Source organism: Peromyscus leucopus, chromosome 14, assembly GCF_004664715.2.
Source record: "Peromyscus leucopus breed LL Stock chromosome 14, UCI_PerLeu_2.1, whole genome shotgun sequence".
NCBI lineage: Eukaryota > Metazoa > Chordata > Mammalia > Rodentia > Cricetidae > Peromyscus > Peromyscus leucopus.
In genome coordinates this window covers 90,659,282-90,673,467 of record NC_051075.1, presented here as the reverse complement: position 1 = coordinate 90,673,467, position 14,186 = coordinate 90,659,282, and the positions used below count along the sequence as shown (strand labels likewise).

The 14,186-nt window shown below is 44.8% G+C and overlaps 1 long non-coding RNA gene across 1 annotated transcript in view; it reads left to right on the top strand.

Moving 5' to 3' along the window:
- LOC119089043 overlaps window positions 1-14,186 on the top strand; it is a 183,546-nt gene that overhangs the window by 63,688 nt on the left and 105,672 nt on the right. Inside the window, exon 2 of the long non-coding RNA XR_005092890.1 lies at window positions 8,014-8,105. This is a non-coding gene — a long non-coding RNA (uncharacterized LOC119089043). The remainder of the gene's footprint in view (window positions 1-8,013; window positions 8,106-14,186) is intronic.

The window sequence follows — 14,186 nt, the reverse complement described above, 5'->3', positions numbered from 1 at the left end:
GTGTGTGGCCTCTTACTGTTCTTCTGGCTCTACTTGCCAGCTTGGACCGGAACTCTCCTTCTGAGTTCCTGCAGCCACTTGTGAGGAGAATCTTTTGCTCTGGTCTCCAGGCACATTGCTTATGCATATCCTGAATCAGAGCTCCTTTTCTTTCCTGGAAGACTCCCCACAAATAATTCTTTTTTTTTTTTAACATTTAAAATGTTTTATGTTTATGGATGTTTTGCCTGTATGTATGTATGTGTACCATGTGCATGCAGTGCCTTTCAAGGTCACAAGAGGTCATCATATCTCCTGGGACTGGGGTTACAGAGAGTTGGGAGCCACTATATGCATGCTGGGAATTGAACCTGGGTTCTTTTGAAGAGCAGCAAGTGTTTCTTAACAGCTGAGCTGTCTCTCTGGCCTTGCGGAGAACATTTTTAAGAGTCACAAAAATAACGCACTGTTCCTCGTTACTTGGTCTCTGAGGTCTCTTTAGACTTTTAAATGCTGGGAGCACCCTCAGCCTCTGCTACATAAACCCGTTGACCCTCGGTGTGTGACAGCTTCTAAATATACTCAGGAATCATGGAGAGAGGCTACCAGGAAGGCAGGGATGAAAGATACGAGGAAAGTTTTGAATCAACTGTATCTCCTTGTCTGGTGTGGAATTTTCCAGGACCTCTCTGAATAATGTTATCTCCCTGACTTCCTACTTATGTTAATCTGTTTTTATAGTACAATTTCTCTTTGCTTCCATTTTCAAAATTAGTTACAAGGAGGCTATGAGTCACCAGGAGGCAAGAAAATTAAAATTCTTCATAGCGTACAAAGTGTTCAGTATCATAAAAATTATGGCTGCAGGCCTGGCTGGGGGAGGCTCAGTCAGTGACATGTTTACCTTGTATTGGTTAGGGCCCTAGTTCAAACACCGGAACTGGTGTAAAAGCCAGATGTTTGGTGCATCCCATGGGATATGTGTGTAATCCCGTAGGAGGGAAGGAGAGACAGGCAGATTTCTGGAGGTCATTGGGTAGCCAACCCAGCTGAATCAGTGAGCCCCAGTTTGTAGTGGGTAGCCATTGGTTCTGGAAGTTCCAACCCCCATTGAGACTCTGGCAACTGTCACGCCTACGAGGCGGGGCGAGGGGAGGCGCTGGGGGACCCGAGAGCTGGATGGGTCAGCGCTCGCTCTGGGCGCTCTCTCGTTGCCGGGACGCTGACCGGTGCAGATTGACCGTGCAGAGCTCCGGAGAACACCGCTGGACTGCGTTACACCTTCCCCAGACCCTGCGACCTACCCATTACTCAATTTGTGAGTTACACCATTAAATAAATATCCTTTTAACTACGTGGAGTGGCCAAAATAATTTCTCCAATACCAGTTCCTAGTGAGAGATCTTGTCTCAAGAAAAACATTGGACAACACCCGAGGAATGACATCCAAGGCTATCCTCCTGCATCACGCACACATACATGCACCTGCACACACACAAGTTCATAGGCATACATACACACACACATACACACACACACACAAATGTAGATTCAGAATATAGACAGTCAAGCCAAACTTCTGTATTTTAGGAATAGGTAAACTGAGGCACACTGTGTTGTGACTAAGCTGCACAGGGATCAGAAATTTAGAAGTGGCCTTTGCTTCGAGTCTCTCCTTCCTCAGGGGTGCCCCCCGAGGGACACCAGATCCCTGGACAGTGACAGCATCAGAGGCCACCTCATGGGAGAACTTGAGGGGTCACAGAATTAGTGAGAGGTTGAGTCTGTGATGTGTTTGATGGTGACAATTCCTGTACAAACGCAAAGCATTGTTCTTGTGACTTGGCCGTGCATGTGACTGCTCACGGGTGGAACCTAAAGATACCCTACCGTGTGGGAGGGAGCCTTGTAGGTGTCTGTGACTATCAACCCAGCATCAGAAATAGCACTGGAGCTCCGAGGAGTTGCTTAGCAATGCAAATGGATGTGGGATGAGAATAACGCTCTTTAGCAGAACTAAGGCTCTTTACTAGAAGTGAAGGTGCACCCGGGCTGGCTTTCCGACTCTCTCTGTAGTGGTACGAGCTGTGCACTCTGAACGTCATGTTTAGAATATCCATGGGCACGGGTGATCCCCGCAGACATCGTGTTCATCCCCCCCCCCATGAACCCACTGGGGTTTGGGTTTGAGGGGTTGCTTTCTCCCCGAAGGCTGTGGCATCTAGTGCAACATGGAACCGCACGTGACGCACATCGCTCAGGAGCAGGAGCGAGCAAGTGTCAACACGCGGGAGAATGAATGGTTCCAGAAGTCTCTGCGCTGGTTACATGACCATGTTGGTTTGTCTTACAGTAACGTGTGATAATTATCCTGCCAATCTGACAGATGAAAAAGCAGAGGGAGAAAAAAACTGGCTTGTCAAATTAGAGATGTATTGGGGGCAGAGCAATGCCTTTCCCTTTCCACTAAATTCCCCCAGGAGCAGCCTGCCTGGTGCCATGGGCTCGGGTGGCAGGTGAGTGTGTGAGCCGTGTCAGCAAATCAATCTTGAACTGAGGATTTTAGTGAAAGTCGGGGGAGACAAGCGTTTTAAACAGATTGGCTTCTGAAGAGCTCCTGTCTTACTGACATATTTTATCATCCCTCAGATTTCAGCTGCTAGCTGATGGGCAAGCACCTTGGGTACAGCGTTCTCCTGTTATAGGCGTCACATGCATGGTCCTGGTGGGTATAAGGAAGCAGGCTGAGCAAGCCAGGAAGCAGTGTTCCCCCACGGTTCCTTTCTCTGCTCCTGTTTGAGTTCCTGCCTCAGCTTCCCTCAGTGATGGACTAGGGTGGGGCATGTAAGCCAAACAAATCCTCTCCTCCCCAAGTTGTTTTGGTCATGGCATTTATCACAGCAACAGCAAGCCAATTAAGACAGATGCCTTGGAGTTTCTAAACTCTGTCTGCTTATTGGAACACTGGCCCTGTGGATTTGTCTTCTCTCTTGAATTCTCCTGGCCTTTCTGGCTAGTTATGGCCTCCACAGATACATGCAGACATGTTCACCGTCACACACACACACACACACACACACACACACACACACACACACACACACACAGAGAGAGAGAGAGAGAGAGAGAGAGAGAGGAGAGAGAGGAGAGAGAGCTCTTCCTTATTTTAAGTCAGTTTTTCCTTATTTTAATAGTCAGTTCTACCTTATTTTAAGAGGGAATAAAGGGGCTTTGGGGGCACCCTTTGGGTTGATTGGATCTCATGTAGCTGAGGTATATTTCACTTTTGTTTTGTGCTAAGACACAGCTTCCCTTTCACCCAAACCATCACTCAGCACGCCACCGTTTCACCCCCGTTTCTGTCTCCTCCTTCACTTAAGACTGTCTATTTTTAAAGCATGTGCCACCACACCCCGCTCCACTTTAATTTTTAAGTTGAGAGCTCTCACTCAACCTAGAGCTGCTGGATTGGTTACACTGGCTGCCAGTGAGCTCCAGGGATTGTCTCTGGCACTCAGCAGTGGGATTACAAGCATGTGTCACCAGGCCTGGCTTATGTGGGTTCTAGAGACCCAGTTCAGGTCATTGTGCTTGTGCGCCAGACATTTTACTGATGGAGCTGTCTCTGCAGCCTCAGTGACTATTCTTAACAATAAGGGACTCCGGTTGACATAGAGTAAAGGTGACAGGAATGGCTGTCTACAATCTGTTTTGGTTTGCCGTGTGTGCATAAAAAGGCACAGGCCTAACCACTGTATATATGGATGAGAATGTCATAATGTCATCTATTGTTGTGTTTAAAAAATTTTATTTTTAATTCTCTCTCTCTCTCTCTCTCTCTCTCTCTCTCTCTCTCTCTCTCTCTCTCTCTCTCTCTCCTCTCTCTAACACGTCTTCATGTGTCTGTGGAGGCCAGAAGAAGGTGTTGGATTCCTGGGAGTCTGGAGTTACAAAAGGTTGTGTTGAGACACCCACCATGGGTGCTGGGGACTGAACTTGAGTGCTCTGTAAGAGGATTTGAAAAAGGGAGGAGCCAGCTGAGGGCTGAGGAGCATTGTGGGTAATAGTCAGTTCTTCCTTATTTTAAGAGAGAATAAAAGGGCTTTGGGGGGCACCCTTTGGCTTGATTTGGATCTCATGTAGCTGTGGTATATTTCAGTTTTGTTTTGTGCTAAGACCCAAACCAGCCTAATAAAAGGAAGACAGCCTTTCATGCTCCTTCCAACAAGTGCTCCAAACAACAGAGGAAATGGTTAAGAAGATGAGGTGGAGACAGATGGTTTTCAGAGAACCTTCTGAAGGGAGGATATTAATGATTTTGTAACTCTGCCTGCCGAGGTTTCATTAGAAATAAACTCTTCAGGTGCTGTCAATTCCGAGATATTCAGGAGATCCCGCCATTCTACAGAGCAGGGATGCCACAGCCTCTGTTTCTCTATGGTGGCTAGAGCTGAGAGCTCAGTAGCTTTAGGCAGTATTTATTCTCTGGTGGATCAGAAAGCTAGACTTTCAAAATCAGGCCACCAGCTGGACCACATCCCCCCTAAAGGCTCACCATCCCATCACTTTTAGGGAGACAATACAATCCAGAATAGCAGGTAAAATGGGTGCAAAACATTTACCAGTGTCTTCCACAATAGCATTTAAGGGAGAGCAGCCTTTACCCAAGAACATGAAGTTTTGAAAAAAATGTGTCCTTGAAAAGGAAGCGTGGCACACACCAGACTAAGGCTACTGGATGCTAGGATGCAGTTGGAACTGTGTCTAACCTTCACCATGCTGCTGTGCTTTACAAAACAAACAAACAAACAAGCAAACAAACAAACAAAAAACAAAAAACAACCCCCCCAAAACCCCCTTGAATTATCTATTAGATTATTTCTGTATTTGAAATTATCTTGCCAAGCCATCACAAGGTTGCTATTTTGGGGGACAAGACACACACACACATTTGGGATATAGCATGTTTCTGGAGATATTATTTTTATTTATACATGCCGGCTGAAAAACTGGAAGCTAGTGTACAATTTACTCTGGAATGAACTTGAGTTACAGGAGCTCTTGGGGGAGTTTGGCTCACACCAACACCTTAACTCCAAATGTCTTCAGGCTTAGTAACATTGAAGAGGTTGTTCATCATGATCAGATACATGGGAATCTGAAAAGAGCTGAGTATTTTATTTTTTTGAAATGGTCTCTTTTTTTCCCCTTTTATTTTATTTTACAATACCATTCAGTTCTACATATCAACCACGGGTTCCCCTGTTCTCCCCCTCCCACCCCTCCCCTTACCCCCAGCCCACCCCCATTCCCACCTCCTCCAGGGCAAAGCCTCCCCCAAGGACTGTGATCAACCTGGTAGACTCAGTCCAGGCAGGTCCAGTCCCCTCCTCCCAGACTGAACCAAGTGTCCCTGTATAAAGGAGCTGAGTTTTTTTCGGTTGTATTTTCTCCGGTGGAGTGACAGATTTATTTGGATGCATTGGGAATATCTGTCCATCTCTCCTCTGTGTCAGAAAGTGCATTAGGAAACAAGAGCAAAGGGTGACAAATTCCCACTGGTGTTTGCCCTTGTGGAATAGACAGGAGCCAGGAGAGAGCAGGTCACAGTTTCCAGAAGTAAAGGCCATTAGGACACAGCTCATGGTTGGGCAGTGGTGGCATACACTTAATCACAGCACTCGAGAGGCAGAGGCAGAGGCAGAGGCAGAGGCAGACAGATCTCTGAGTTTGAGGGCAGCCTAGTCTATAGAGCTAGTTCCAGGACAGCTAGGGCTGTTACACAGAGAAACCCTGTCTCAAAAAAACCCCCAAAACAACACAAACAAACAAACAAACAAACAAACGGAATACAGGACATAGCTCATCAGGGCAGTGCTGTTCCCCTTAATGTTTTTGCATCTAAAATAGTTTAGATTGAGTCATCATCCATTCAGGGCTACCTACCTACCCACCTCTAGTTTCTGTCTGCCTGCTTGTCTGTCTATCTATCTATCTATCTATCTATCTATCTATCTATCTACCTACCTACCTATCTATCTACCTACTTATCTATCTAATTTTTCTTATCATCTAACTATTATCTTTCTACCTATATAAAATATAAATGAAGTTGAAATTGATCAGGTCCTTTCAAATAGCTTTATTTCAAAGCAAATTGAAGATATATATATATGTAAAATTTTATGTGTATGGCTGTTTTTGCCTGTATGTATGTCTATGCATCACATGTCTTGCTAGTATCTGAAGAGGCCAGAAGAGAGTGTTAGATTCCTTGAAACTGGAGTTACAGAGTTACAGGTTGTGAATCACCACATGGGAGCTGTGAATCAAACCCCGGCCCTCCAAAAGAGCACCTAGTGCTGCTCTTAACCCACTGGTTAATCCCGAATCCATATATATTTTAAGCTGACGAGAAACTGATTCTAACAAAAGCCTCACGGGGCTGAAGATGTAGCTTAGTTTGCTTGCCTATTTTGCAAGAAGCCTCACCGGGTTTGATCCTCAGCAGCAATTAAAGCAGGCATGGTGGTGTACTCCTGTAATGCCAGCACTCAAGAGGCAGAGGCAGGAAGGCCAGACACTCAAGGTCATCCTGGACTACATACTTCAAGGCCCGCCTGGGCTATATGACACCTGGACTCCAAAAAAAACCCCAAACAACCACTCCCCCAGAACAACAGCACCTACCCCGGCACCTATTTGTCTTCACTCAAAGTGCTGAAGTGCTTTCTGGATGTTAGTGTGGGTCTTGATGAAGTCTCTGACTCACTGTGTCCGATGGGATTCTGGCTGTGCATGTGTAGCCCTGTCTGGCAGGGCCATTCATTTAGCTAGTTTCCATCACAGCATGTACTCCCTAGGGTTGCTAATGGGAGTACTACAGCATCGCTAGGTTGAGTCCATGACTTCCCCTTAGCAGTTCATCTCATCCCACAAGCAAACCCAGAATGTCCACTTGGACATTGTCCTAGCTCGTTTTCAAGGTTCTTTACTCAGTGTTTTCGGTTGTTTAAGACCAGGTAACGAGTCAGCTGTTTTCACATAGAATGTGTGACATTTTGGGGCTGGAGGTATGGCTCAATTTGTAGAATGCTGCCTAGTGTGCACGAAGCCTTGGATTTGATTCCAGTATTGCATATACTGGGTATGGTGGTGGATACTCGTACAACTAGCACTGGGGAGGTGGAATTGGGAGAATCAGGAGATCAAGATTATCCTCAGCTACTTAGGGAGGTTGAGGGCAGCCTGGGCTAAGCTAAGGCTCTCTCTCTCTCACTCTCCTCCCCCTCCTGCTTCCCCCACACATAAAATTTTCCTTTCAATGATAACCTGATAATCTGCTTGCTTGTTTCTTCTCCTTTCTTTTTTCTAATATTTATTTTATATGTATGTGTGTTAACTGAGTATGTTTATGTATCACATGTGTGCAGGAGCCCGCATAGGTCAGAAGAGGTGTCAAATTCCCTGGGACTGGAGTTATAGATAGTTGTGAACCACCGCGTAGGTTCTGGGAACAGAACCTGGATTCTCTGTAAAAGCAACAAATGCTCTTAACTGCTGAGTCATCTCTCCAGCCTCTTTTTTATTTTTATAATGAGTTCATGGAATACATCATCTCATTTTAATCCAACTTATACTAATGTTAGTTTCTTTGTTTTGTTTTGAGACAGGCTCTCTTGGTATATAGTCCAGGCTAGCCTTGAATTTCCCATCTTTCTGCTTTACCTTTGAAAGTGTTGGGCTGACAGGTACATGCCACCAATTTTAGTTTTGCCCATGTTTTCCTCTGACAAAATCCATGATGAGATTAACAAGATGGGAACAAATGGAAAGCCCATCAGGCTGGCTCATGCTCGTTCATACTGACTTGGCGAGAATGAGTAGTTCCTGAGAGTCTTTCTGGTGAACTTCTACATCGGAAGGTGTATATTTTAGCTCATAAACTCCCTTAAAGTGTCTCTATCATCTCCCCATCTTCTCTCTCTGTTCGGCTTCCTCTCAAGTGTTCATTCCAATGTCTTTGAATTTCAGGTGGCTTTGGAGCTTCAGTCATATTGACGTCTTTTGAAGTTTCACAGAAGATGGGAGAAGCTGTATGTCTGGAGCTCATCATGTCCTAGCAGGTATGTGGACATTTTATTTTGTCATATGACACTATCATCTATAAAGTTCACATTCAAGGATGGTGCAATCGAGTTCCACAAAAATACCCAAACCCCAAATCTTGTAATTTTTTGTTCACGTTATGATTTGTGTTGTGCCCTATTTAGAGCTAGTCATAGATCCATAACTAGCTAGCACATAGAGCCACGTCCGTGGGGCTAGGCGTTTCCAGTGGCAGTCTACAGCCTTCTTGCCTCTCTGTCTTGGTAGTTTCCATGACACCTGGCTTGATCTCAGAACTTTCTCATTCTATGACGTTTATTATCAGTGTTTGTATTTTTCCAAAGTTAATCCACTTTGGGTAACCTTACGCTGACTTAAAGTCTCTGTGTGTCTTAGTGTCATAATGAAAGTTGAAAAAGAAATGAATTTTTCTTTTCCTGATGGGGTTGTGGCCTGAGGGAAAGTTAGCAAAAGTTACTAGGCTTCAGACATGAACTTCACTGCTTCCTTTCCTTCACTGGAAAGCCCGAGGAAGCAACAGGAAAGGAGTCTTCTGGGAATGCTTCACTGCCAATATTGCCGGGTATTGCCTGACCTGCTGGAGTGTCAATGTCTCTCTGGCTCCTCAGTCTCTCCTTCAGGCTACCTTGTGCTATTCTGACAGGTCCATTCCTCACAAGGAGGGAGGGTGCAGGGTAGGGATGTGCCCAGCCTCTCTGCCAGGCATTTTCTCCCTACTAGCTGTGACAGATAAAAAGCTACGAAGCCCAGAAACTTCATTCATTTCCTTTGGTTTGACTTTTTGAAAAAAAAAAAAAAAAAAAAACTAATGTTCACCAGTGACTGATTGAGGACAGCAGTAAAAAAGGCTCTTGGAGTTTGATGTGGATGGAAACACTCCTGGTCACCTGGCTTCTGGAACTGATAAAAGGTGGCAGGAGATTCAGAGTCCCACATTACGTGGCACTGTCGAAAAGAAACAGATTCAGGGTTTAGTGTTAGGGCTGATCTTCGTCTTAGAATACACCCTCCTTGATGTGGGGAACACAGTGTCTGTTTTTCAGCAGAGGAGAAATACTGAGGTGTGTCAACTTGTCCAGAGTGAACATACGAGTCACATGTGGCTTTTCAATTTGTAGGGTCAGTATCTAGAATTTTATGTGAGTGGATTATGAACATTTTAACTCATTTGTGATTTTATAATCTTCCTAGAACTGTTGTTTGGGGCAACTTCCTTCTTTTTATTTTCTTTCTTTCTTTTCTTTTTTGAGACAGGGTTTCTCTGTGCAGCAGCTCTGGCTGTCCTGGATCTCGTTCTGTAGACCAGGCTGGCCTCAAACTCACAGAGATCCTCCTGCTTCTGCCTCCCAAGTGTTGGGATTAAAGGCATGTGCCAACATTACCTGGCTCGTTTTCTTTTCTTTTTGAGGTGGGGGGGTCTTTCTACATAGCTCTGGTTGTCCTGGAACTCCCTATGTCAGGTGGTTCTCAACTTTCCTAATGCTGCAACCCTTTAATACAGTTCCTCATGTCATGGTGACCCCCCAACCATAAAATTATTTTTGTTGCTACTTCATAACTGTAATTTTGCTCCTGTTATGAATCATAATGTAAATCTCTGATATGCAGGATGGTCTTAGGTGACTCCTGTGAAAGGGTTGTGAGACCCCTAGTGGGGTTATGACCCACAGGTTGAAAACCACTGCCCTGTGTAGACCAGGCTGGCTTTGAACTCACAGAGATCTGCATGCCTCTGTGTCCTGAGCACTGGGATTAAAGGTGTGTGCCACCACTACTTCTGGCTCACTTTCTCAGTTTTCAAGCTAAGTTAGTCTTTACTACTGCCCTGGTAACAGCTGGATGCAGTCTGGAGATTGAGTTTTAAGTGTTATTTGTGGATTATTTTGTTTTAGGAGCTTCTAAAAAAAACCCAAAGCCTTGGTATTTTGTGCACAACCACGAAGCCTTTAACAATATAATATTTTTTTTCTTATTCATCTGTTTATTTTCATTAAACACAAAAAGGTTAATAAACAGACATAGTCCAGAGTTAGTAGGTTGGTATTATAACATTTATTAAAATAATGCTATGGGTTAATAGAAACAGCAAAGAACCAAAGAATTAAAATGCAAGCTATGTAAAATCCCAACTAAAACCCAGAAGTGTCTAATGTTTTCATTCATCAGCTAACTAAAAGCAAAAGAAAGACAAGACACCCAATATAATAAAGTACTGCAAAACAATTGGCAATTTTCAGTTATCAAAATTGTGGATTTTGCATTTTGTACCCTTTTCTCGATCAAGAAAAAAATTCTTTTGAATGTTATATAACATACATATAAAACAAGATAGAAAAATACATTATAAACTTGTAACAATGGCTGTAAATACATTATCTTACATGTTTCTCATAGGCAATAGGTTGGTTATGGTATATACATAGCATGAAACTATGTATATTTTGATCACTTTCACCCCAACTCCTCCCGGATAGATTTCTTGCTTACATTCTTTCCTCCTCCCTACTCCCTCTCCTCCTAAAAAAAGAAAAGTCACTGGGTCCAGTTAGTGCTGTCCTTATACTCATGGGTGTAGAGTCCCTTGGAGCATGGCTGACCTACCAGGGGTCACAGCCTTAAAGAAAACTAACTTTCCCTCCCCTAGAGGCTGTCAACCATCTGTAGCTCTTCAGCTAGGGGCGGGGCTCATGAACCCCTTCCCGCTCCATGCTAGAGTGTTGACTGGCTTGATCTTGTACAGGTCTTGTGCAGCCAAGCGGAGTGGCTGTGAGTTTATGGGGCCTCCTCATTCCTGTAAGTCCAGAAGACGCTGCTTCCTCCCAGTCCTTCCTGACCTCTGGCTCTTAGGTTCTTTCAGTCCCCTCTTACACTGTTTCCCCACAAAACCTGTCTTTGGCCTTTACCCAGTACTGCCGAATTTTGCCGGCTTTGGTCTTCACCCTGGGTTCATCACTCAATCTCCTTTCAAAAACCGGAGCATCTATGTCTTATCAGGTCCCAATTCCAGGGTGATGGTTTCACAAATACAGAAAGATGGAGCTCACACAACAGACTTGAGCTGATAACATTTTTCCGTGGGGACTCAAGCCGTGCCCCAAGGGAAGAGGAGGTGGGCCAGCCTGCGGTGAGCTTTTCTTAGCCTCTGTGTAATTGTTAAGTTGCCTCGTTTTGTCATTAGAATGACATTTGGAGGGTCTACAGAGCCCTGACTGTGGGGACAGTATTACCCCCTACCATCCGATTACCAAGCAAAAGGCAAATCATTTAGTTATTTAATTCTTTAAAGCAGAGTCCCCGACAGAATCCCACGATGAGATAGAGCCTTAAAGTGTGTCCAAATTTAGACTCTCCCAGGAATTAGGAACATCGGCTCCAAGCCCTGCTCCCCTCCTAGTCAGTCAGCACCCGCATGAAGAGTAAGGTCCAGGCAGGCACAAACGTTACAGGAACGGCCGTCGTCTTTTCTCCGGCGCTGTTGACCGAGTGAGACAGTAAGATTGTTGCTTTCCATGGGATGAGGGCTGCACCTCCTTTTCAGTAGTAGCTGGATGCAGTTCAGGAGGGCCATGATAGGTTGTGATGGATGCCCTGTGCCGTGAAGTGGCCCATTTCTTTCAAGGGCTTGCATCACTGGGCCATGCAGCAGACCTGAGCAACGGCCCATTTAAACCCTGCTGTGGCACAGGAAGTGTTTATAGTTCTGAAAGGGGTCTTCTTAGGTTGGGACTTGACCATGGCTGAGAACATTCTTCTGTGCAATTTCTCTTAAAATTGGAAACTAGCCTCGCTGTATCAGGCATTTGGTTTGTAAGTCACAGCACCTGGGGAGACATCACAGCTCGTTTTGATTTGGGAAGTTTGGAAGTTAGCATGCACTGCAGTGGACACCGTAGGCTGCTTGACTGACCCCCAAGGATCCGGAACTGCCCCCCCCAACCCCTGGCAATGGATCCACCTGGGTTTCTTGCTCAAACTGAGGTCTTATCAAGCATTGTTCTTATTAAGCCACAGGCTGCCTGGGGATAGCAGGCCTGGAGTGGGACAGACCTCCTCAGCAACATCTGTTTAAGGACCTCTTTCTTCCACTACACCAGGCTGGGCCAGCAGTGAGAAGGGCAGCTTGTGTGCCCCGGACCTGGCAGGAGCCCTGCAAGCCCTCTAGGGATCTGTTGTTGTTGTTGTAAATTAAAGTTTGAACTCTGTTACTAATTTCATATGTGAGATTTTGAGTCCAGTGCACCCCAGGGTTATTACACGGACACTTTGGAATTAATAGCTTTGTCATTGCCTTTACTTGAATTAAAAAATTTAAAATCCCATCCTTCAATCAGCTGGATGCCCATGGAGGATGTTTCCGTCACCTGTGGAAACTTGCCCTTCACAAATGAATTAGATAAAGGCCTTGGGGCTAAAGAGATGGTTCAGAGGTTAAGAGCGCTCCCTGTGCATCCAGAGGACCTGACTTCAGTTTTCAGTATCCACACCCAGCAGCTCACAATCATCTGCATCTCCAGCTCCAGGTGATCAGATACCCTCTTCTGGTCTCTGTGGGCACCTATACATACGTGGAGCGCGTGTGCGCGCGCACACACGTACACACACATGTATACACATAGGCATGTACACATACATACACATACATTTACACACACACACACACACACACACACACACACACACACAAATCTTTCAAAGAAAATCTGATGCAGACATGAGAACCTTGTGCTTTTTTTGTTCTGGTGTTGAGAAAGGGTCTCACCACGTAGCCTAGGCTGGCCTCTATGACAGAATCCTTCCGCCATAGGCTCCTGACTGCTGAGATTACAGGGGCACCGCCATGTCCTCCTTGGAGAAGACTGTTGAGGTGTGAGAAGTAAGGGAGGTGAATAATAATTCAGAGCGACCATTATAAAGCTAACTATGAACAAAGAGCTAGGCACCGACTTCACTAAAATAGTCTTTTGAGATGTAATCTGAGAAGTGGCTTTCAGAGGATTCAGACCTCTCCTTGTGGGACCCAAAAGAGCATCTCTCTGAATAATAATAAAGCTGTTCAGAGTGGAATCCTCTTAGGAGACAATGGGAACATGGCTGCCGATTTCTTTTTATTCTAATTGATGCACCAACGACGCATGTTTATGAGATACAGAGTAGCTTTTCAGTATTGAATGATGAGTGGATGATTGCCTGTCTCTAACGATATTAGAATCATTACAGCCCTTCATCCTGGTTTCAAAGGCATCAAAACAGCCCCAGATGAGGTTTGTGTCTTAATGTTCAATTTTAGGTGGAAAATGCTAGCAGGAGTTTTTCAGGTCCTCTGTGCATGGAGCAGGACTTGGGTAGGGAGGAAGAGAGGAGAATCGGCTGGTGTCGGGTATGTAGAACTCACCACACAGGCAGACAGCCTGGTTCATGATGCTGCGTGGAAATGTTCTCAAGGAAGTCCATTGTACTGTATGATCAGAATTCCAGATTGAATTTAGGTTTAGAAAATGATCCTCCTGAACGATGTAGATAAGCTCCAGGTTATCAGAAACTTAGAGTCTTTTGTAAGGACATACAATGTCATCTTGAAAGGATACAGACTCACTTGGAGGACAAACATCTGGGCATGTCTGAAGGGGTTTCCAGGTTACTATCAATTTCTTAAAATGACTTTTAGCCCATTCAGTTTTGACCATGGCAGCTGATACAGGTAAAACTAAAGGAAAAAAATAAAAAATAAGTATAATCCATAATAAAAAAAATCATTGATTAAAAATGGGTCTGGATTTTTATAAAGTCTTGTATGTACTCTACATACAAATGTCTTCATAAGGACGAGGGTTGAGGGCCAGAGAGCTTAGGGGAGCGGGAGATCCCAGCTGGATCAAGAACAGAGAGGGAGAACAAGGAATAGGAGACCATGATAAATGAAGACCACATGAGAATAGGAAGAAGCAAAGTGCTAGAGAGGCACACAGAAATCCATAAAGATGCCCCCACAATAGACTGCTGGCAATGGTTGAGAGACAGCCTGAACTGACCTACTTGGTGATAGGATGGCCAAACACACTAATTGTCATGCTAGAAAC